A 20,849-nucleotide genomic window follows, 5' to 3' on the forward strand; every position below is an offset into this window, starting at 1 on the left:
CCAGCGCAGCTGGAGAGGAGAGAGGATGGCCCTGCCCCGTGTGGCCAGTGCTGGGAGCCCCACACCCATTTCTCGGGGTTCAGGTGAAGTGCTGGCGGATGCCTGCCCCTGAGCTCCCCTGCACCCCAGCACCCAGCCAGAAGATCCAAGGAGAGCACAGGGTCTCCTGGGCCCCTGCCGGCCTGCACACGGCCAGGCTCAGGGTGTGCGGCCCTCTGCACTGTGCTTGGCTCAAGGCTCTGCCATCTTAAAACTCCCCATCATTCCATAACTAGGGACCGCAAATTTATCACCAGGCCCACTAGTTTGCCACCGATCCTGCCCCAGCCACGGGCTGTCCGATGGGAGCCATCTGGGCACCTGCTCGCTGCTGGAATCCAGATCCAGCAGGGATCAAGTCTCCTGCCAACCGCAGGCTACGGGCCTGCTCCCATGGCCCAGCCTCTGATCAGGTTCTGAGAAGCTTCAGATGTGCAGAGGGGCTATTTTGGGCACAGGGACGGGTTTCTGGCAGCAAAGTCTAACCTCCAGAAGTCAGAGCGCCAGCCCCTCCTCCACCGGCAATCATCAAATGCACTTTTAAGGCAAGACCTTGGGGAGCTGCCCAAACGGGTTCCCGTTAGGCAATGCAAGCCAGGCACCGGGTAACTGGACGCGCTGCACAGTTTGTCTGGCTTGTGCCAAATGGTGAGCCCTGGCTCTCCCCACCGCCGCCCAGCCCCCGGCTCAGGCAATTATTCCAATGAACAAAAGCAGCAGTGAAATCTCAGACGCTGCTGGCGTGTCTGACTTTTGCCAGGATTTGCAGGTGGACAAAGATTAATTGCGCAGCTTTCTGGCATAATGGGGCAGGAAGGAGGGTGTCAGAGAGGCCACCACTCCCCTTCAGCCTCCCCACAAAGGACACTGGATCCCACTAATTCAGTCTCCACAAAACCAGTCCCACCCTCCCAATCTTGCGGCTCAGGGCAGTTTTGTGACAGGTTTGGTTAAGTGTGTGTATGCGTATAGTGTTTAATATTAAAGAACGCACCTGCAGAACCCTTGGAAACCACACGCCCCCAGCGTGGTCCAAACCTGGGGAAAAATACACTGCATACACTTGAAACCAAGAGGCTCACGTGGCCCCAACTAATAGACGCAGAATGTGTGTGTGTCTTCCCCGGACACCGAGGCTCAGCCCTGACACACCCCACGGTTATGGTTTCAACTTGCGCTCTGCTCCCAAAACTCTGGCCATTCCATTAACACAGGGAATGGGTTCCCAAAGGCCATGGCCGAGGCGTGGCACGAGGCTGTGCAGTGGGCCCCACGTGCTGTCACCTGCCATGGCACCGTCCGTGTAGACGGGGCAGACCGATGAGCGTGGTGTCTCTGCAGGAAGGCAGGCTCCACAAGACGGGAGGGAATCCGGAGCACGCAGAAGCCACCGTCTCAAGGACCCGGAGCGAGACCGGATGCAGGACAGTAGAGGCCACAGGGCTCCAGTGACCTGAAGTCCAAAATCGGGCAACAGGCAGGTGGAGCAGACCCTCTAGGAGGGGACACTCCTGAGAAGGGCGGGTCCCACTCTGCTCCTTGATACGTCCGTACTGGTTGCCCGGCGTGCTCGGCTGGAGAGATCTTGTCACCTGGACACTCAAGACTCATGCCCCCCCCCCCCCCGTTTGTTGCAGATTACATCAATCAAAAGTTTTCAAAACTTCATGAAATCACGGCCACAGAGCTGATCACCCACGTCCTGTAAATGGACATTTCAAAAGAACCTGGGGTGTTTTTCCGACGATGTTCTAAGGCAACTTGTTGAGGCCAGAGTCACAATCACCCTTCCCAACAAACTGAAAGACTCGTAGGATCAACGGGTGAAATGAAACCTACGCAATGAACCAAAGGCCAGAAGCTCTCAAACTTTGAAGGGTGACAGCGAGGGACGAAGCAGACGCACGCTTCCCCCCACCCTGGACTTGGAGTGCTATCAGAGTGGCCGGCCGCGCCCTTACACCATGCACTGGCTGGAGAAGAGCAGAAGGGGTGCCGTTAGAGGCCTGACGGGCTCAGGAGTGACTGCAGGCCTGTCTATTTATCGCCCTGTGGGATCAGTCTGGGGCCTGTTTCCACACTTGAAGCCGGATGCAGATACACACCTTCAGCTCTGAGCTCCCAGAGGCCTCCCTACTGAGATGGGCCCCAAGCCTGCTTGGGACGTGGACACATCCTTCACTGATTCCTGTCTTCTTTTTTTTTTTTTTATAATAATATTTTTTTATTATACTATGTTAGTCACCATACAGTACATCCCTAGTTTTTGATGTAAAGTTCCATGATTCATTACTTGCGTATAACACCCAGTGCTCCATGCAATACATGCCCTCCTTACTACCCATCACCAGTCTTCTTGACAAGTGGACATGACAATACCAAATCATGGTGGCCTGCTCTAATTCTTTTTTAAAAAGATTTTATTTATTTGACACAGAGAGAGAGAGAGAGCGAGAGCATGATTGGGGTGAGGGGAGGAGCAGAGGGAGAGGGAGAAGCAGGCTCCCCGCTGAGCAGGGACCTGGATGTGGGGCTTGACCCCGGGACCCTGGGATCATGACCTGAGCCGAAGACACTGAGCCACCGAGGCGTCCCTCATTCTAATCCCGATGTAACACCAGCCACATCGTTGGTTGTGAGCAAGCAGATGGCCATCTGAAGAACAGGTAAATTTCCTCACACTGAGGGGAAGAGAAAAGCTTATCAACAGAAAGCAGGAGAACAGAAGGAGTCAGGGGTGTATCTGCAGTCTCACAGGAATTGGCGCAGGGGCTTGGAACGATGCCAGGAGGTTCACACGTGGGGGTGGCACCTTCAAGACCCCTGGGCCCTACGGTGTGGTCCCCAGTCCAGCAGCAGCGGGTGGTGCAGACCCCAGACCCTCTGAGTCAGAGTCAGCATTTTAACTGGATTCTAAGGGGATTTGTGGACACGACAGAAATTAAGATGTGGCAACAGACGTCCAAGCTACACCCAGCACTGTGACACCTGCTAGAGATACAGAGCTTCTCTCTCCCCTGAGAGGAAGGGAAACATCACAAATGAAAAGACAAGTTTACATGTAAAACATGCAACACGTACTCAGAGATTGTCAGGCTCCACACCAGAGGTTGCTGGGAAACACGCACATACAAACACACCCGTATCACACGCACACCCCTGCACGTGCAACGCACACGCACGTCTCCGGCCCTCCGGGAACTCCGGGTTTCAAGAGAACACAGGGAAGCAGCAAGATGTAAATCCAAAATAATAAAATGTCACGGAAAACCAGTTTCAGAATGATTTAAAGTGACGAACACTGAACAGTTCGATTAGGACCTAGGGAAGTTAGCCCGCGCGCACCCTCACTGAAGAGACGGAGCTGTTTCCTCTGTTCCATCCAAAATACCTGCTTCTAAGAGATGGGGCCAGAGGGTTACTGGGGGACGAAGTAAAACACAACACGAGTCTTAAATGAAGTGCAGGGGAGGGGGGCTGGTCAGAGAGTTTCTGCACCTGCTGCTGAGAAAGCGAGCACCTTGGTTTCTATTTCCTGCAGGACAGGAGCTCCCCGAGCGGCCCCTACGATGATGGGCCGCCCCCAGGCTCAAACACACAGAGCAGAGGGCGAGGCCGCTCCAGGGTGCTGCCACCGTATCCGTGCGGAGCCGGCGTTCTCTCAGAATCCGGAAAGCGCACCGAGTCGGCTCAGTTCCTCAGTGACCTCTTTGTTCCCGAAGGGCAGGGTAATCCGCTGCCCACGTTAACAAAACAGAGTCCATCTGGACTCCCTCTGAAGTCCTCCTCCGGGTGGCCCCCCGAACACCCGTCACTTCCCTCCTGGGGCCTCCGTGTCCTGGGAGCACAGTGCTGTTCCCCTGAGAACCTCGGCCCCCCCTAGGGAGCGGCACCGAAGCGAGGAGGGCAGGGGCAGCGGGGGTAGAGGGGACACTGACGAGGAAATGTGAAGGACATCAGGTAGCCACCGCCTTGCTGCGTGGGCTCGGCCATCCCCACAGCTACCCAGAGTGCCAGGAAAGAGAGGACTGACCCCAATTACAGGACGACTGGCTGGGGTTCTTTCCTGCCCCCGACTCCAGGCGTCTCCCGGGGACACAGGGAGAAGCTGCAGGGTGAGGTGACAGGCAGAGAAGGGAGGAAAAGGGGCAGCCAGACATGCTGATGTGAGCCTGTGTGGGAGACGCCTCCTGGCTCCTGGGAAACACTCCCTCCTCGTCTGCCCCTGCTTCCCCAACCCAGCTCATGGGCGAGGACCAGGGTCTCAGAGAGGCACAGCGGCTTGCTCAAGGCCACGCAGCTCATCGGGCCCCCGTGACTGCTGTCACTCACGCACTGGCCTGTCCATCTGGGCGCTCCTGGGGAGAAGCTGCTCCTCGCCCCTTCCAGCTTGCGGAGGTGTGCGCACCCCCCGGCCTGTGGCCCCGCCTCCATAATCCAGCCTCTGCTGCTGCTGGACCCTCCTCCCTCAGTGTCCCACCTGTGTGTCCATGACCGAGCCCCGTCCGCCCAGTGTGAGCTGACCTCATCCCAGGCTCTGGGGATCAGGACGTGCACGCCCTTGGGCCCATCGTTCAGCCTCCCGTACACAGGTACCCAGGTTGAGCGCAGACGCAGGCGTGTCCCCCTCAGGGTGCAAGAGGCCTGACGTGGGAGCCCACGTACCGCAGATCCCCGCCCGCCCCACGCTCAGTCACAGCTCCCGAGGACCCTCCCACTCTGGGGAGAACACAGTGGGTGCCAGCGACCTGGACGCCCAGGTCAGGGGAAGACACGCCCACGAAGCCTCCTTCCCTTGTAGTTTGAATCTGAAGTCACACATAAAGCTGGTCCATTACTCCGGCTGGGTAATTTTAGAAAGACCTGCTTGCAGAATCGGGACGACGCATCGAGAACTGACAGCAAACATCTGCACTCCAGCGAGACCGGCGTGACCCGCGTGAGCGCTCAGAAGCCGCCCGGGCGAGTCCCTGTTCCTCGCACCCAAGCCCGTCCTGTGGCCGGGGCTCTCGGGGGTGGGCAGCCCCGCCAGCGGCCGCCCTGCGCTGACTTGGGTGGGGTTCTGCTTGTGTCGACTGGATCTGACTGAAAAGCTAAACTAATCTTCTCTCACCTCCGCATTATCCTTTAAGTAGGTAAGTTTTAATTATACCTGAATCTACCTGAAGACGTTTTGGGAGACTTCCAACACTGGGCATCGGCAACGGAATCCGGCGTAAAAGCACATGTAATTTCCAAACCCCTGGTTGTTAATGAAATCCCAAACATTCAGATTTTAATTGAACCAGATAAAGATTAAGCAGCTTAGCAACAGCTGGCATTAGGCGCGAGTTCTCAGCAGAGTTTTACGTTGTACGCTAAATCATTGCTTTTGTAATCGTCCTAAATTGTCCTTTATCTTGCTAATGCAGATATGATTCTCAGGGAGCATCAGGCTTTCAGTGTCCCCGCCGCCTGAAATATTTTGATGTGTAAAGTCTTAATAGTAATTTTAATAATATTGTGAGCTATACGTGTGATGTATATTCAATAAATTCTCACACTAATTAGAAAAATACTCAAGCCTTTTATGTGACCTATTTTTAGAGATGAGTTTTATTGTCTGAGAATAATCCCGGAGAGAAGTAAAGAGGCAGCAGCACTCTCTGGGGGTCGGCTGCCCGAGGTGAGGGGCGTCCGGAGCCACACGGATCCGGCAGCCGGGTCTGCCCCGGCATCGGCAGTGCGCGCACACACGGGCAGAGAGCCCCAGCAGCCCCACTTGAATTAAACCGACATGTGTTTCCAGACTGCGCCACTGTTCTCCCAAGTGGGGGGGTCATTGTGTTCCAAGTGCGTTGACACCGGTGACCTTGAACATCTGCAAAGGCACCGCTTTCTCTTCAATTCCTGTAGGACAGACAGTGACCCAAAAGCATCTATGGGCTCACCAGCAGAGACAGGCAGGCTCTGTCTTGTGCCTTCCCATTCTAGTCTGGGCTCCCCCGTCTGTGCGGTGGGCTGGCAGTGGTGGGCTTGGGACCCTTCAGTGAAACACTACAAACACAGCCCTTGGCACAAACCATGGCCACGACAAGGCCACGGTGGTGGTCTTCCTCCTCACTGTGGAGACCTTCCAGGAAGGCTAACGGTTAAGAGCTGGAGGAAGTCTGTGGCTTCTAAGAGGTTTATGAGCGCAGGTGGGAGGGCCCTGCCATCCGTCAGCCAGAAAACGTTCTAGAATAAGGACGCGAAGGGGAAGTTTGTTTCCCTGGGTACCTGTCCTCCTGGAGGTCCTGCCAGGAAACCAGGGCTTTTCCACCTAAAGGAAATGGTGTCTGGGCACTGGAAGAAAGCCTGCCTCGCCCCCTGCAGGGGATCCGTGGTTGTGGGGGAGGGCAGGAGCCCCAGACCAGGCTGAGAACTGGGCATTCTCCCCACCCAGGTAGGCATTGCTGCAAAGAGAACCAGCGGGGGCCGGAACCCAGCTGCAACCCATTCAGCCCCCAGACCCACCTACTCTCAGGAATACACTAAGGGCTCCCAACTACGGACTAGAGGAGAGCTGGGTCTGGGCAGAGGAAGCCCTGGTTTCAGCCATTCCCATTCCGCAGTAAGAGGCTCTGCCTGTCCCCACCCCTCAGGGCTTCCTTCTGTTCCTGGAACATGCCCATCTCAGGCCTGCCTCAGGACCCTTGCACGTGCTATTCTTTCTGCCCAGGACACTCTCCACTTAGATGCTCACATGGTTGGCTCCTCTCCTCCTCATCACTCAGGTGTCCCCCTAATGTCGCTTTACCTGACAGGTGCCCCCAACCTCCAGCTTCACCCATTGTCTGGCTTTGGAGCACCAGACCCTCTCCCTGGAGTTTGTTTTCTTTCTTTTTTCCACATTGAGATATTATTATTATTAGGGCAAGTGTGTGTATGTTCTGTAACTCATTTCACTTGCAAGGATGGTGTGGATCTCACTGATTCGTGAGACAGTCGGCCCTCCCTTCCCCACCCGACATAAGCTCCAGGCAGGCAGGAACAGGCATCCCTGTCTGGGCACCGGCTGCCAGTACCTACAACAGGCCACGCTGGGTCGGCGAACGAACACACACGTGCTTCCCTAAACAAAATCACTCTTAATACTGTCGCTTTCAAAGAACCAATCCCAAACCTGGTCCTCCTTCTAAAACTTCCTGTCAAATATCCACATGGGCCAAACACCCAGGTCCGGATGTTTGCTACAAGTCAAGCCCCAACGGGACGATGCTGGCTGGTTTTACGGCGGATTTCAAAGGGCCGCTGACACTTTTCATAGGGTGCTGTTTGGGGCTTCAGTCCTCGCTCACAGAACACGGTTTTATGAATGTCCTGCCAGACAGGGCAAGAAGGAACAAAAGCAAGGAGATGAGGATGGGGTGCTGTGAGTGGCCGGGGGCTTTCGGGAATCGTGTGCCTCTCATGGAGCCGCCAGGAAACCCACAAGCAGACGTGCACACTAAGCCTGCACCCTGGCCTGGGCAGCCACTCCATCTCAGAGCCAACGGGCAACAGGACACGCCCCAGAGCACACGGTCTGCTTCAAAAAGCCCCTGCCGGCACTTACTGAGATGGCAAGTCAGAAGCACACATTAGGACCAACCTTCGTTCCCATTCTCAGCTTTCCAGCACCGCCCCATCCCTCAGTGTGTCCGTGACCGAAGCACCACCACAGACACAGCGGCTTAAAGCAGCAGAAACGTGTCCTCTCCCAGCTCCGGAGGCCGCAAGTCATACCAGGCCACGTTCCCTCCGACGCCTGCAGCAGGGGTCCCACCCACCCCTTCGAGGGCACCTGCTGCTCCCCGGTTTGCAGACGGTCACTCCGATCTCGGCATCCACTGTGACCGCCATGCCCCTGTGGGTCTCCGTCCAGCCAGATCACGTGTCACCGTCCTCTCTCATGGGAACGCCACTCATGGGTGCAGGGCCCATCCTAATCCAGCAGGACCTCATCTTACCTTAAATAACTTTGCAAAGGCCCTTCCCCCCCCCCCCAAATAAAGGGACACTCGCAGGCGGTGAAGACGGTAACACATCTTTGTGGGAGACTCTGTTCACCCCATTACACGCAGTGATGTGCTCGTTCCAGTTTTCGCCGCCAGGGCTGCAAGTCCGCCGTTGTCAGAACCAACTCAGCTCTTTCTGAGCACTTGTCAGTTCCAGGATTTAGGCAGGCTGTTCTGTTTAGCGCACACACAGCCACGCAACCGCACTTCCTGTCGTTACCATGAACACAGGAGAGTCACCAGCTCTGCATTTCTGACTCCTCCGAGCTTCACTTGTTAACGATTTCCTTTAGTACACGTACTTTTAAATGTATTTTTAATTAATTGGGATTTTTTTTTTTTTTTTTTTTTTTTTTTTTTTGGCAAGGGAAAGGGGTGATGATTACTGCAGGATTCGAGGGCAATGTGGTTGCCAGAGGCTCACGGTATCTGCCATAAATAAAAGTTATTTTTCCACAGAGAAGCAGCAAGCAGCAGGACCGGGATCCTCAGACGGTCTCCGGTAACTGCGGACGGGGCGCGTCATCGTGCGAGATTCGTGAGGGCTGCAGAGGGCCGGGTGGATGAGAATGTTCTGGAAAGAAGTGCAGGGGTGAGGGGAGGGGGAAGTCTGCGGGGAAGGGGCGAGGGAGAGAGGTGAGCCGGCCTCGGGCTGGACTGTGGTTCCGTGGTTCTCCCGGGGGAGTGCTGACTGTCTAGGGCGACTGATCGATGACGCCGTGGGCTTCAATCTAATCCTTGTAACTCACACACAGTCCGCTCCATCGATTTCCCTGCCCATTCCGATCCGGCAGCGGGGAGGCCTGCACCGGTCCAGGGCTGCGACACTGCTGCACCGGGCACCCAACAGGGGCCGGGAGCAGGATTCCCAGACAGACCACCCTGCTGCCACGCCACCTTCTTCCACCTCTCCGGGCACCAGCGGAGGGTGCTCCAGGGAGGACCAGAGTGACCGGAATCTCTGCACAGGAGCCACCTTGGGAGAGCCAGAGCCTTGCTGGGACTCCTGCACAGGCGTCTCTGAGGCGGGATAATGTGCCCCTACAGCTGGCCCGACACCCCAAAACCCAGCAGGATGCGGAGCACTCTACCACGGCCAAGAGCCTGCGCAGCCACGAGAAGCACCTCCCGATTGTCATTCAAACCACAGCACGGCAACACATTCTCCAGTCTCCCCACAGACTCCGGAAAGTTCAGCCCAGGGCGCGTACCTACTAGATTAAAGGAACATGCGGAAACAATGGGGAAGCCCCGGTAAAGGGTCTGTCGCGCACTCATGTCTCTACCACTCGCAAGAAAGAATAAACGGAAAACGTGCCGAAGGGCTTCCGGAATCTGGCCTCCACGGGGAGTGAAGAGGCTCGGGTGTCTGCCCTGCACCAGGCACTGACCTTGGCACTGGGAACGCCAGTGACCCAAGCCAGACCAACCCCTGCCCTCAGGGGGCTGGCCTGTCGGTGGGATGACGTGCACCTGCTCAATGCCCCGACCTGACCACCGAAAATCACCCTGTGAGTGATGCTTCACGGTGAGCAAGACCTCCATCCACGGAGTTATTCTGTACACAACACAGGACATTCTTTACGATACGAGGCCAGTGCTTTTCCATGAGTTTTGAAAGAGAAAGACCCTCACGAGAAACCCCATCGTATACGCTGTGTGAAAAGACAGAAAGATGCCCCAACTGAAACTCCAGTGGGCTTTCTAGTCCTGCTCACGTAATTCGGTGCCCCAGCCTGTCACTCCCAGCAGCTCCAGAAAAATCTGCTGAGTACTAACCATTATGAAGAAACTCAAATTCATCCATTCTGCCCTCCTTCCCTCTAACCATCCCCCCACCTCCTCACCCATCCTTTCTCCATCTATCCATCCCCCCACCTCCCCATCCATCATCCACCCATCCCCCTACCTCCATCCATCCATCTATCCCCCATCTACCCATCCATCTATCCGTCCGTTCATCTGTCTACCCATCTATGTCCCTATCTATCCACCCATCCATCTACCCATCTAGCCATGCATCATCCACCCATCCCCCTACCCCTATCTATCCATCCATCCCCCCATCCCTCCACCTCCCCACCCTTCTCTCCTCAATCTATCTATCTACCATACATTTCATATACCCATCCATCCACCCACCCACCTACCATCCATTCATTTCATCCACTCATCCTTCCACCTGACTTAACCTGAAACGTCCTTCCATGTGCAGTGGTCCAGGGAGTAGAGAGCATCTAGGGTGTGTACATGTGGTCCACCCCCAAAGTAGGGTTTTTCCCTCCCTGGGCTGGGGGACTTTGGGAAAGTTCTGCAGCCTCTCCAAACCACCTCACCCACTCACAAAAGGGGTGCAGCAGACAGCTAATGGGAATAAGGGCAGTGATGCCCCAAGGAGCACATAGAAAGATGGGCCAAGCAGGCTGTGGAAAGAACAGGGCCATGTGGGGCCCTGCTGGCTACAGGGACATTCTAGCGTCACTTCCTATTTCATGGGACATCACCAAGCAGGCCTCAGCTGTCTGTTGAAGGCAAAGGCAGGGAACACACTGGTTCCTCTCCAGGCCCCCCCGCCCCCCCCCCCAGCACCCCAAAGCGCTGTTAGCTGGTGAGACTCCTGTGCCCTGTACTGTGGGAGTGCATGGGCAGAAAAGTAGGCAAAGAGGCTCAGAACCAGCCTGTCCTGCAGGGGATGGAGCGCACAGCCAGAGTCACCCCCTGGAGTGGAGTCCCCAGCCGCAGCGCCCTGAGCTGTGCAGGGGCAAGGAGAAGGCGGCCCTTGGCATGCTCACTGCTCAGTACGCTCAGGCCACCACTAGGACCAGCCACTGCCAGGACTGGACTGGGTGGCCAAGCAGGGCAGGACACAGGGAGCCACCCCTCCTTCTCCCTCCCCCCAATCACCCCAACACTGCACGCTAGAGCATCTGTGAATTCTCCATTTGGCCCAGGAGCAAACACAACCCCCACCCTCTCCAAGGGAGCGTGTTCCATAAACCACTTTTCCGTTACAACCGCTGGAGAGAAAGAATGAGTTCCTGGCTTTTTAAATGTTTTTGTCCTCTCTTAATATGATCTGGATAAGCCATTTTCCTTTTAAGCCCCAGTTTACTTGCAAGAAGCCCGAGTCTATGACCCTCGCCTCAGAACACTGGCGATTTTATTACCGCCTGAAGACAATGAATACCCTTGAACCTCCGACACAGATAACAGCCAAAGCTGCTTATACTGGTGTTGCTGGGCCCCCGAGCCTCCCATGCCGGGCGGCCCCCGGACGGTCAGCGCCGGGCGGGCGTGCTCCAGGCTCTGGCGCCTTCATCTGCAGCTCGGTCTGCCGCGGCCACCGCCGCCTCCGAGCCGTGCTTCCTACAACAGTGTCACCTCTCCCTGCCGCCCGGGCCCATGGCAACCATAGCTCCGCCCGCCGGCCCTGCCGCGGGCAGCAGGGGCCTGCTGGACAAGCCGGATCATTAATTAGCAGCCGCTCAGCGTCCGCCCCCTTGGCAGGGGCTCACTGCTGCCGCGCTGGGCCCAGGATGTGATCAGCGAGCCAGCCCCCGCTGGCCCGCCTCCCCCAGCCCTGGCCCCGTGAGCCCTGCCTAACTGCCTGCAGGTCAGCCTGGTGACCCCACAGTGCACGGCCGCAACCTCAGACGCTCGTGGGCAAGAGAACGAGGCTGTCAGTCAAGACGGACAAATGCGCTATTTTCCACTAAAACACGTTACACAGTTCAACTTTGGGGGCTTGAACCAAAGATCGGAAAATCCCATTTTCATGCATCAGCCAGGTACTCTGGCCATTCCATGTGAGGGGATTGTTCTGGGAACGTGTAACACAGAACTCCACTGAGGAATGCATTCTATTTGGGAAAAACAAAATCATGAGAATGAAAATATGCCCGAGGCTTTTTTCAACAAATGGATTTGGATAAATAGATTTTTTTTAAAGGCTGATCACTGCCCTCCCAAATCCTATTGGCTGCGATTTTCTCTCATCCCGTGAAACTCAATGTCACTGAAAACCTGTGGCTCCGGAACAGAGTTCCACCATAGCCGAGGAGCAAACATGTATGCGTTTCCCGACAGACGTGGCTCGGCGCCAGGTCACCTGTCTACCTGGGCACCTGGGCCTCGGCATCTCTGCTTCTGGACCATCCTTGTGAGCAGCCCCGGAAACCAGAGCCCGCATGGCGGTCACGCTTCCCTTGTGGGCTGCTACGACGGGGGTTTACCCAACAAGCCTCACCCGCCGGGGATCCAGCCCCGGGCCACAAGGACACGGACCTGCAGGCGCAGAGGCAGGCCAGGTCCCCGACGCACGGTTCCAGCAGCTGCTGGGGAGGACGTGCAGGCAGGGCAGCTTCTCCAGCAGCCTGGGAATCAAGCCCGCGATGTCCACCAGACTCCCAGCTCTGACACTCGCTGGATGCCCCAAAAGGGGGCAGGAGTGTCCTGGGCATCCCTGTGACGTCACGCCGTGGTGGAAAAGGAACAGGGCTCAGGGCTCACCGTGCCATCAGTGCCCGTCATTGTCTTCATTTTCAAGAAGAGCTCCCGTGGGCTGAGTGATGACCACCTGCCACCAGGTGCACGGCAAGGTCATGGGCATGGGCACATGAGCACACATGCCTCTCACTTCTGGACACTGAGGCCGCTGTGACTCTGAGAAAGCAGACTTGCGGAGGGAATTCAGCATCAGGGCCACGGAGTGGGGAGCGGGGCCCCACGTCCACGGCCCAGGTGGGGGTTCGGCACCCCATCTGGAATGACCGTTTTACCACAAACCCGATGCTTCAAGCAGCACTGGGAAGAAGTGTGACGTCAGACGTGTTTAAAACCAGGCGGGGTGGCTATTCAGGCGCTAACGCTTCCATCCCCCGAACCTGGCCACCTGACCATGACTCTGGGGCATATGTCAGTCCCAGAGCGTCCCAGGAAGCAAGGCCAGAGGACGTCTGAGAGTTCCCGCAGAAGTAACAGATGCAGCTCTGAGATCTGCCCATAAACCAGCGGAAACGAACCCGTCAGCTATTCGGGGATCCTTCCCTGCAAGCTGGCACACACATCCTTTCTCATTGTTTTATTTTCAGTTTTCAGTGTCTTGTGAACCAGACCAATATGCAGGGCTGTTAAGAAGCGTTTATGCTGTCATATGTTTGTTTTCACAAAGTTGCCGAGCAGAAGTGTTTGCTCATAATTTCTCTCCTTGAGTAAAAGCATTAGCTACCAAACACTCTTGGCTTCTGAACTGTAACCAGCAGCCCCCCGCCCGCCATCTCAAGTCATGTGAAAAGAACACGCCGGCCTCAGCCACTTGATCTGGAACGTTCTAACAAGTCCTGTGCAGAATGGCTGAAAAAGCTGGCTTCATAAAGTCCTGCCGTGGGCAGAGCATGTGGCACTAGGGTGTGGGTGCAGTGTCCCCAGCCCCCACCCCTGCAGCACAGGGAGGCCTCGTTTTGGAGGAGGGCACCCGCCCTGAGCTGCCTGGTGGAACTGAGCCCAGGCGGCTTCCCCCCCTCCGCTCTCCGTGCAAACCCTTCCATGAAGGAGACAACCAAGCCGCACGCAATTTGGTCAACTTGAACCCCCGTCTCCTCATCTCAGCACCTGCCAGGAGGGCGGGAATGAGCGGCGCCAACACCCGCCGCGAGAAACGGCCTCCACGGGCTCTAGACGGCCGCCCCCACCCCGCTGCTGGGCCCACGCGACCCTGCTGGCCGGGATGGACATGATGCACGGCCTTGGGAAGGCGGAGCGGAGAGAAGCGGCGAGGACACTGGAGAGGAAACGGCTTCCAGAGCCGGGGGACAACCTCCCCGTGAAGACGCACGCGCCCCAAGAGCGCCCCCCCGCCAGCAGGTGAGCTGTGCGACATCACCCCCACGGTGCGGGCTTTCAGGGGGAGTCACACCCGTTTCTCTAATGAGGCAGAACACTGACATTTGGATTGCACATCTGTAGAGTAATCCTTTCATTTCCTTATCTGGGATGAACAGAGCAAAAAGGAAGTGAGAAATTGGTTCATTCTTAACCCTAGATTTGCAGTTGCAGATCATTAAATTGAAAACTGAATACACTGTCCATCAGCGGTTAATAATGTTCCACTTCCTCTCCCTCTCACTGTTACGGCCGCCGTTATGGGTGTCATTATCATCTGCCCGGCACAAAGCGCTCGTGGCGGGGCTGGCGGGGCTGGAGGGGCCAGGCTGGGCTCACGGAGGCTCCGTGTCCTCGTGTCCTCGGCTGCCCCTCCAGCCCGCTCGGGCCTCGGGGGCACAGGCCATGTCCTCTGGCCCCAACGCCAGACCCCGCTCTGAGCTGCACTTTCCATGGGCTGCTATGGGTTCCTCATGACCTTGGCTGCGTCCTCCCAGTTTGGTCTCCGCTTCCTCATCTGTGAAATGGGACTAAGAACACCAAGCTCCAGATGTTTGTTACGAAGACCACAGAATGATGCATTCAGGGCATGAGTTCCCTACCAGGGGCCGTTCTCCTCCTCACCCAGAAAAAAGGGAAAGCGAAAACAGGAGGACCTGGCAGAGAAGTAGGAAGGGGGGACTCTGTGTGGCATCCAACCCGGCCCCCGCCTGGAGCAGTGGATGAAGCCTTCCTGGCAGAGCCGCCCCTTCCTTACCACCTGTCCATGGCTTACTTCGTGCTACGAGAGCCGTCGAGTGGGTCCCGCCAACATCTGGACTACAGAGCCTGAAATAATGATTGTCAGGCCCCCTACAGAACACTCGGGCCACCCTGGTCCCGTGGCTGTTCAAACCCTCAGCTCCGGGCCGTAGAGAGCTCCACCGCCTTTCAGAACCCCTGTTAGGGCTTCAGCCAATTTGGATGGTTTTGCTTGCTTATTAATATAAACAAATGGTCCCTGGATAACATAGATTCCATCAATCACCTCTCCGGCACCTCCGTGCTGGGTACATATTACGCACACATTGGCACATGCTAAGCGCTTAGGCACAGACTCTTAAGAATGCACCAAAACTACCCAAGGAAGAGATCACGAAACCTCCCTGAGGGATTTCAGTGGCAACTGGGCTCACAGAAACACAAGCGGCTTTCCCCAAATGACACACAAGCGCCAGCTTTCCCCAAATGAATCTCTAAGTTTGTGTCGGCCACGCCCTTCACCCCCAGGAGAAACACAAACTCGGACACACCATTTTGCAAAAGAAAAAACGAGGAGGGAAAAACAGCCTTTTTAAATGCCCAGCCTCTCCACTGATTGAATAAATGCAGTCCGATGACGCCATCTCCCCGCTGTCACACCAGAACAGTTTTAAAAGAATGGCCACGTCAGGGCCTGCGGGCCACGAGGTGGAGGGCCACGTGACGGAGGGCCACGCGCATCCCCAGCGGCCTCCCCAGGACGTAAATCAGCAACACGTCTCTGAAACATCCTTTAGACAAGTGGGTCCAGGACTGTGTAACAAACACAACCTATGAACCAGAAATTCTAACTTCTGCCCCTAATGGTCCATCATGAAGAAATACTGAGAGCGGTACCGTAAGAGGGGCTGGCAAAGATTTTCGACACGGCATCGTTTCCAGCAGCAGAGCCCTGGGAATACCCTGTCCCACCACATGCATGCCTCACGTGCGTGTGGCGATCCATGTGTGCACACACTCAACCACACCACACGTCCACGTGCTCGTGCACACAGTGCCCACACCCTCACACACACACGAACACGACCAAACCCACGTCCACACCACACACGCACACCCATGCACAAAACACCTGTGTGCGTGTCTGTGCTCACACATGTAGACACATGGACACACACATCACATGCATACAGCACACACGTGCAGCTATAACACATCCCCCCTCTGCAAGCCTGTGTACACGCACAAACGCACACGTGCACCCAGACAACACACCAAATGAGTAAAGGTGGTTTCTTCACGGGAGGGAGATAAAATTACACTGAATTTTCTCTGTATTTTTGGCATTTTAAAAATACAAACTGTTCCATTAATACAAGGGGGACAGATGAAAGCTACACTTTTTGAAGAAAGCATCTTCTCCAAAGTGTGTTAGGTTAATTCTCGCTTTCTTCCCTCATTCATCCTGCTCCTGACTGGCCTCTCCACCAAGTGCCCCTCCTGCTGCAGTGCCTCTCTCCAGAGCAGCCGGGTTTTCAAAGAGATGTTCAAATAGATCGGAAGTGCGGACAGAACCTGCGCGATCTGCTGATGCCGTGTGTTCTCCCATGTTTATCGCGTGGGCGGTCAGGCTGGCAGAGTCAACTGGGGCCCCCGTGATGAACGCACAGGTTTGGGGTCTGTCCCCTGACGTGGGTTACAAGCACGTGTCCCCTTCGGCTGTGGTGGTGGCTGCATGGAAACTCTGCCATGATTCATGGTGCCGTCCTGGAGGGGGTGACAGGTGCACACAAGTCCGCATGCCGCTGCCTGGAACCTGGGATGCAAAGGGGAGCCTGCCCACCACAGACTCTGGGTCAGGGCATATGGACAGCTCTGAGCCACGTGTCTGAGGGGAGAGGACAGCATGCGTCTTGGATCCCAGCCGAGGCTCTGCCCCGTCTGCAGACCCTCGGTACCATTATCCCTCCTGTTTTCTTTAAAACTTGTGACTTGCATGGGAAACACTTCATCACCACGGAAAATCAGCCAGTGGTGCTTACCATCAAGAGCACGGAGACAGGACCGCGCTAGGAGACCCCAGCCTGCTCACCCCTCGCTTCGGGGAAGAGGGAGAGAAGCAAGGTCAGATCCCTGGGAAGGTCATTCGGGCTCCAAACCCCAGGCAGGGCGGCAAGCACACACTTCACATACGGACCCACGCCCTGTGGTCTCCCCACGTCCCCCTCCCAAGTCAGTCCTCTTTCTGTTTTAACGGACTCCATCTTAGGGAAGTACATGCATTTAACAGAGAAACGCATATCAATGCCTAACCCTCTGCTTATAAATAAGTACAGCAAAAGAAAAATGATGTCACTATATTTTTGCTTCACACCTAGAGCTTGCTTTCTCTGTGAAAAATCAAGATTTGCAAGAATCAGGACATCCTGGTGCCGTCCTGAGGCCTTGATGCCGGGAGAGAAGACAGGGGTCTCTGTCACTGTAGGACCCCCGTCCCCAGCACTCTGTGTGCCATGGGCACCCCGACAGTCCTCCAGATGTGCCGCAGGCCCCACAGGTCAGGAAGCAGCGCACAGCCTGATGCTCTGGGGGTCTTTAGGGGCTGACAGCCTGGGGTTGAGCAAAGTGCATTTAGAACCTACTTTCCCGCCTTCCTAGCAATTCCACACCAAAATAAGATTCCTTCTCGCACTGCTCACCTGCACCCTGGCCCTGCTCTTCCTGCACCAGGCTTCTCCCCTCACCCCCTTCTCAGGCCCAGCCCCAGGCAACAGCCACCCAGCCCACCCAGCCCCAGCGGTCAAGGCTCACGGCTGGTGGGAGGGTGGGGACAGCCCCAGAAGGCCTCACAGGCCCAGGGCATGGCTGGTGGCTACTGATCAGCATGGAGGTCTATTCTATGACCCAGGCCTGGCCTTTACCCCTGCAGGACGGTTTCTTCCTTGCAACCATGGGCCCTAAGATGTCCCCTTCTTTCCAATTACCCGTCTTCAAGACCAGTGTCAGAGCCTCCCTTGGGCACTGGCCTCCACACAGCCGCCCTGTTATTTGAAACAGAGTTGAACCCACAATCATGCACAGAGGCCTGGAAATTGGTCCAGCGACCTGCTGTGTGCGACTCACAGAACGTCATAAGATTAGAGATTTTCACATCAGGGTTCGCACTGTCCATGTTTCTTGGGCGCTAGGCATGCAGGCCACTCTGCGTTCCCAGGGGGCTTGGGTGAGGGCACCCTCAGTTCTCAGACCACTCCCGCTGTCTCCCTCCATCTGTGGGTGACTGGCCCCTGCAGGTGCTCAGGTGGGGGGGGAGTAGGAGGAGCCGGCCACTGACCAGCCCAGGCTGAGTCCCATGGCAGCCCCACCACAGCAGAGACGCCCTCTCCCCGGGCGTGGGGAAGGGGTCCTAGCTGCGGGTGGGGCCAGGGCTCTGGAGAAGACTTGCCACCCGAGCTGAGAGGTGGGAACTACCCGGCGAGGAGCAGAGAAAAGGGATGAAGGGCCGAGCAGCCGAGAGGGCGTGAGGGCGTCCAGGAACCTGCGACAGTCACACAGATCCGGCTGCGGAGCATACGCCCCATCACCTGCTCGGCGGTCAGCCCTGATGGGGCGTCCCTGTGGGCCCAGCCTGCTCCACACCGGGGGCAGCAAGAAGCAGGTGTGTGTGCTCTGGGAGCCCACGTCGCAGTGAAGGGAGTGGCCCACGGCCGGCCGCTCTGAACAGCAGGCCTGCAGCACAGGCAAGGGGAGCAGAGGGGCAGACGGCAGCCCAGCTCTGAGCAGAGGCAGGGGGAGCAGAGGGAGGGCAGCCCAGCTCTGAGCAGAGGCAGGGGGAGCAGAGGGAGGGCAGCCCAGCTCTGAGCAGAGGCAGGGGGAGCAGAGGGAGGGCAGCCCAGCTCTGGGCAGAGCCAGAGGGTACCTGGCTGAGGAAGAGGCCCCAGCAGAGGCCACAGCACTGGATGAAGCAGGAAACAGGAGAGCACTGGGTGCTCGGTTTGCAGAGGGTCTGGTGAGCAGGGTGAGGAGCGCGTGGGGCCCTGTGGTGGCTGCAAGGCACTGGGACCCCCTCCAGCTCTGCCTCCGAAGCTCATTCTGGCATTTCAGCAAAGGTTGCATTGGAGAGCAAGAGCCGACAGGCAGCAAGATGCTGTGAGGAGCCCGCCATCAGCCAGGAGGACGTGTCCTCCTGTGCCAGCCCCGGTCCACCTTCTAGAATGTTCCTGGATGTGTTCCTGGCTGCTGTCTCCACTTTAGAGGGACAGCTCTTGGGAAGGGCAGTCACGGCCACGTGGCTTCTCACCCTAGAGGTAAAGGAATGTGGGGCGGCCCTCGGAGGGAGGCAGGGGGCCAGCACAGAGATCCCTGCCCTGGCCTCTGCCCTCGGCTCTCGTACGTCACTCCGTTTCTGCTGCGGCAGAGGCCGTGACCGTCCATCTCGAACCTCCACCAGTAAGGAACGGTCCCTGCCGCTGGGATCTGAAGCCAACCCCCACCTGGGAAGTGAAGTTCATCAAATCAGCATCGATCACTGACTGTGAGAGCCCAGGGCAACGTCCCTCCTCGCAGGCCTCTGGGACCCCACAGGCCCATCATCAGAGACCCAGCAAAGCCTGGACTCCGTCTTCTGCAGGAGACAGAACATGCTTCGTGGCGCTCCCACTCCCCTCCACGTCGCCTGTCTCTCGTGCATGCTGAGCTTGTCCTCTGGGAGCCATGAGGAAGCTCCGGGTGTCTCCCTGAGGGCTGAGCACCGGGCGGGAAGCCGCCCCAGCCCAGCAGCCACCGCCCGGAGTAACTGCAGACAGTGACAGCAAACACATCCTTGGTGCACGAGGAACATGGTCAACATCTAGAATGAGAACACCCACAGCACCAAAACATCGCCACCTCATCTGGGGAGGCCTCCGGCTCGGCGAGGCTGGGAGAGGAGATCAATCAATAAAACATGATCAGCCGAGCGGCTTGACTCCTGCACATTCAGACACACAGGCGTCTCCAGAGCTCCATTCTCTGACATCAACATAACTCTGCAGAACTACCGAATCCTCGGCAGAGAAGTGATACCCGCAGACAGGGCACGCGGTGGTGGCAGGCAGCACGAAAAGTCAGATAACTACAAAAATAAAGCAGAGATCAATGGGTGGGCCTCCTTGGCACCCTGACCCCTGGATGAGGAACTGCCTGCCTTGCCGATGCCCAAACCAGCCAAATAACCCGGCAGGTGAAGTTTACCAAACGGCAGCCCACGTGCTTTTCAGCAGGGTTGTAACCCAGGCCCCCAGTCGGAGAAAGGCACCAGGGGCTGAAATGCGAAGACTCTATCAGGCTTGGCCGGCACCTACCCTGCGGTTCCCCGTCGGAACCGGAGCTGGGGAAGTCAGCCCTGCCCCTCCCCCACCAGGAGCCCCCTGAGCTGTGCTGTGCGGACAAAGGGAGGGGCTGTCCAGCCCAAAGACTCCTGCAATAATCACCACTGTTATCCAATTACGCTCTGGACACCTGAAGCTAACACAGCCCACAGAGGGGCAATTTCATTAGACGAAGACCCACTTGTCTTGCTTTGCTTTGATAATGGCTTAATAAATACGGTGAGCAAGCCCTAACGCAGAGGTGCAGAATGAGAGATGCTTGGGCTTTCCCACTTTATGCCCACCCTTCTCTAATTATCACGCTTTCACATTTTCTTGCTTATCAGTTCCAGCCTCCGCCCCTCCAAGAGGTGGGAGAAAGCTCATCTCCTTTTCCTGCAAAGATTCCTCCCTGCGAGGGAGGCTCCGTAGGTGACCTGGGGAATTGGCCTTGCTCTCCAGCTCCCCAGCACACGTCCTCCTGCACCTCTCTAGCTCTAACGCCTCTTGCGTGCGCACATGCACACACACACACACACTCACGGCATGACCACAGTTTGGACAGACGTGGAGGAGAACACAATAAACACCACATCATCACGTACTTTAATAAAGCTATGAGACAATGGAAGTGGAAGTAATTAATCTCACTTAGCTCAGGCAGAGGGACGGGAGAAGGCAGTAGAAGGGGGCTCCATGGAGAAATGGAAGAGACAGGAGGCTCTGGAAGGTTCCCACGGACCAAAGGGCATCTGGGGGGGGGGGGCAGCCAAAACAAAGAAGCAGAGCAGAGAAGGAAGGGCTGGCAAGTTCCAGCTGCTTC

General features: G+C 56.7%; 1 protein-coding gene across 1 annotated transcript in view; it reads right to left on the reverse strand.

The window, feature by feature from the left end:
* Positions 1 to 20,849, reverse strand: part of CDH4 (cadherin 4) — a 534,326-nt gene that overhangs the window by 495,310 nt on the left and 18,167 nt on the right. The gene's annotated exons all lie outside the window — the stretch shown is intronic.

Source organism: Ursus arctos, unplaced genomic scaffold (assembly GCF_023065955.2).
Source record: "Ursus arctos isolate Adak ecotype North America unplaced genomic scaffold, UrsArc2.0 scaffold_16, whole genome shotgun sequence".
Taxonomy (NCBI): Eukaryota; Metazoa; Chordata; class Mammalia; order Carnivora; family Ursidae; genus Ursus; species Ursus arctos.